Source organism: Nomia melanderi, chromosome 2 (assembly GCF_051020985.1).
Source record: "Nomia melanderi isolate GNS246 chromosome 2, iyNomMela1, whole genome shotgun sequence".
Lineage (NCBI taxonomy): Eukaryota > Metazoa > Arthropoda > Insecta > Hymenoptera > Halictidae > Nomia > Nomia melanderi.
In genome coordinates, this window is record NC_135000.1 from 19,932,784 (window position 1) to 19,937,073 (window position 4,290).

Below are 4,290 nucleotides of genomic sequence, written 5' to 3' on the forward strand. Positions count from 1 at the left end.
TCATTAATGACGAGATCAAGTATATTCCTAAGTTAATTAAACTCATAAATACCATTTAAAAGCATTTACATTACAACTTTAAATAAAATACCTGCGTTCGAATCTTTTAGAAATATCATAATAATTTTCATTTACAAATTAAACTGATACCTTTTGACTAATATCTGAAACCACTCATATTCACGAAACATCACAAACCATCTCCAATTCGAATTATTACACCAAACAAAATTACCCGAACAAACAAATTAAATTTTCCTTAGTCCTAATTTTTTTTAAACAGCTCTATAAACATATTCGCACAAACGTTACAGTTTACTCGCCACGATACCCAGAAACAACTATTTAAAGGACAAGTGTTCTTCATAGTAGTAGGTGCACGAAACAAACCGCTCGCTTTCAGTGCCAATCAAAACCCGTTAAACGAGTGTTCCAATTAGTTATCAAACCCATTGATATTCGCGGGCGGGTGTCGAGCTCGGACCAGTTACCGGTGCGCACGTATCCGAAGGACGATCCTAGTTCTCGGCTCCTCGCTCGTTTTGTTTCGCTCGATGTCCTCGGGTACTCGTGTCTTCGACCACGCGCAAATGTCGTTTGCGGACGTGTCTTCTTTGGAGTGACTCTCTTGTCCGTAAGAAACACGCGTGCCGATACACGTGTGCACGTGTGCACGCGACTTTCACGCTTTGCACCGTTCGCCGTGGATTGCGAGAGTACGAGGACTAGGACGTCGACATCGACGACGGTTACGCGTCTGTTTCCATGGTTACCGTAGACGTGGGACCAGGCCGTACGGCTACGACCCCACCTCGATGATGATGTGCAGAGAATCGAGAGGGGTTGTCGAGAAAGGGGCTGGCCGCAGACGAATTAAGAGTTCGGAAAGCTTCTATCTCTCCGCCGCTACTTCTGTCCGCTTCCCCAAGTCGCCAGCGGCCGGCCGACGGTCTCGCTCCTTTTATTTATTTTGTCCTAATCACGGGCCGCGAGGCGAGTAGCTTTCTCGCGTAGCTCGTTTTCTGCTGAAAAAAAGTATCCGGTGATTACATAATCCTCGCCGCATCAATTTCATCCTGGACAATGGCCTTACTCCCAGGGACTAGACTGAGGTTGAGATTCCGCGATCCTGTTTGTTCTTACCGAAGATCGATTGTGGCGTTGTTTACTCCTTTCTGCTGAGCAGGGTAATTGTATAGCCCTTCAACGATGAGCAATTCCACTTCATTTAAGTTGATTTATTTTAGGGAGGGGTCTTGCTGTCGGGATATGGACACGACGGAAAATGGAAATGGGTGATCGAACTTGGTGGATATTAGTGTCATCCGCTGTTTTTATGGTTGATTGCCAATGAAAATTGGAATAGAGGTAATGAAAAATTGAGGAAAATGAGATATTTGATGTGCATAGAGGTGGCGCGGATGGAATGTTAATCGAACGATAGGTAAGAAATATTGTTAATCACTGACGTCGAATTATTTTAAGTTACCATATTCCTGAAGCTGTGGAAACCATTAAAGAAGCTCGGTAATAGTATAGTAATATAAAAGTCATTTATAGAATTACGAAATAATTGAAGAGAAAATGTCAGAAGCAAAGTGACAACTGTCCATATTCATATGCAGTACGATCGAATTATGAAAAGTCGCTGCGTCGGGAAGATATTTCGATCCCGATTCAGGGTAGTCGTCCCATTTAACGCGTAACAATCCAATAAATCGTCGAACGGCAACGAATGCGGCGCGCGTTGTTCTATGATTGCATTCTAATTGCATTTCCTCATTAACGGGAACAAGTGACGGGGAATACGTGTAATCAGACGAAAATTGCGATTAATGCGACTGAGACTGATTATTCTCAGAAGCCGTTGCGGCTGGGATGGCAGAGGGGATGGGAGACTGGTAATCGAAAGCAGGGAACGGTCTGACGGGGACAGGCAATGCCTGGATAATACACGGGAAAAACCGGGAGTTGATTAGCGCTTGGTATGATGATTTTATTCACCATCGATTGATGATATCATTGTTGGTAAAGTAGCGATTCAGCCGGCTCGGTGACGCGTAAATTCCTTATGAGAGCGCGAATCCGGCAGCAGCAGCGCGCGGTATGATAACGAATCGTCATTACATCGGTTTTTACGCCTCTTGTGTATTCAACGCCGTTTTTGCAATCATCGCCCATTGTTCCCTGACAGCGCGGAAACGTACCGCGTTCTACATTGTCGAGGATCGTGTCGGAATTCATTGAATTTATCGGGCTAGGATCCGTCGTTTATTCGAGTTTCGAGTGGGCGCAATGGTTGTTCAATAAATGCACACGCGGTCCGCGTGAAACTGTTTTCAAAACCTACGACTTGGCCGGCTTTCGCTCACCCACATTCTTTTATTCGAAAAACTGGGTTATTTGTTTGCTTGCTAGATCAAGACGTCAACAAATCTCTTGAATAGAAAATGGTATTATTTTTACTTCATTTTGAATCCAATAATCTCATACTTCGCAAACTATAACTCTCTCTACTTTCGACAATTTGTTGTAAAAGTTGTTTAAAATATACATTTCTACGTTTCTCAATTATATAAGAATCGGTTTTCCGAGCAGAATATCCCGTAGTACAAGCTTTGTTTGCTGAATGAAATACTTATCCGTCTCTTCCTAAGCAGCGTTAACACCTACGTTACAAGTCCAGCACAATTTGCACGATATCACAACATTTTATGGCTGCAACTTCATGATTGATTAACACGTTCACGTTCGCGTCGCGGGGGGATGGAACAAAAGGGGGTGGAAAATAGAAGGACAAACACGTAGCGGCAAAGGGGGCTGGGCACGCGGCGGTAAGTGTCAGTTCTTTTGTAAGCATATAATACATCATCGATGCGGCGAGAGCTTTTAAGCTGTCCTGAAAATACCAGCCGGCTGTACGAGTTATTAATGTCCCGCCTCCTTATAAAGTACTCAATTTTCGTTCTGTACGAAAGAGAAATATTAGCCGTAATACGGGCACCGCCGCAACGAAACGTTCCACTATATCAGACCGTGGGTGAAAATTACAGCACCGACGAAGATGTTAATATCGGTGAACTTTATCGTCGGTCCCAGCCGCCCATCCCCCTAGGCACACGCGCGACACCGGCACACATTGTTTTGACAAAAGGGCGAACCATCGAACTTTATCGCGCACCTTCGCAGAATTTAGCCTGGTCCGAGGAACCGTCGGCCGCCCTTCGCCGGCCACCGTAAATCAAGCCCGCGCCGGCTACCTGTGTAAAGATTAACTCAATCGATTCCGGTCGTATCTGGCCATCGGCCGATTATTGAATTCAAGATGGACCGTTCCGACATCGAACCCCTATATTAGGTCCGTGGAAAATGTCTTCCCTTCCATCTCTCTCCTTCTTTCGTATTTCCTACCTTTCTTGCTCCCTCTCTTTCTTTCTCTTTCTATCTCTTTCTATCTCTTTCTATCTCCGTCACACTGGGAATCCAATTTTTAAGGATATACGCCGGTCCTCGATTTGCACGACGCTGTTCGCACGCGGTTTCCGTTTCGCGTGATTAATAACCACGAGATTCACGCGGCGGCTGGTTTACGCTTTGCCGGTTGGGTTGGAAATGTGGAAATCGAGGAGAAAGAAGGGGAGAAGGATGGGAACGGGAGCGTTTCGTCCTGGGCTTGCTAGTGGGCTCGTTAGTGAAGCTTCTTAGCAGACCCTGCTTTAACCACGGGGATATTCGATGGATGGTTAAGCATACCGTGCGCGGCCATGCGTGTGTGCACCGTCGTCGAGATCAGGTGATGGTTGTAACTACTTGAATGGTATCGTAACTTTTAATGCGTTCAGTGATACGGTAGATTACTTTTTTTGAAAACTGTTGGAAAAATTAAGTTGTATTATGATTCTCTTGATAATTATCACAGTAGCCACTTTATAAATATTAATTTTCAAGATAAAAAATGTGTATATTTAAGTGAAAAGGTTTATAAATAAGTCTACATTCAAATGTAGACTAAATAACAGAAAATAACTGGAAGATTCTAAATTTCTGAATTTGGCTGGAAAGTAGTTATCGTGTGATTCTTTTCCATCTAAAAGTTTTATACCTCCAGCTACTTACATTTTCTCGTTAATTCTGAATTCCATGTTTACCAAAAACTGTAATACTGTGTATTGTTTACAATAAGGAGACTTTATGATCAATAAGCAACATTTTCATAGATACAACTCACCCACCATTCGAGTATCTTAGCTGCAACCGCGGTGAGGTAAGTAGAAACAGTCAGTTTCGTAT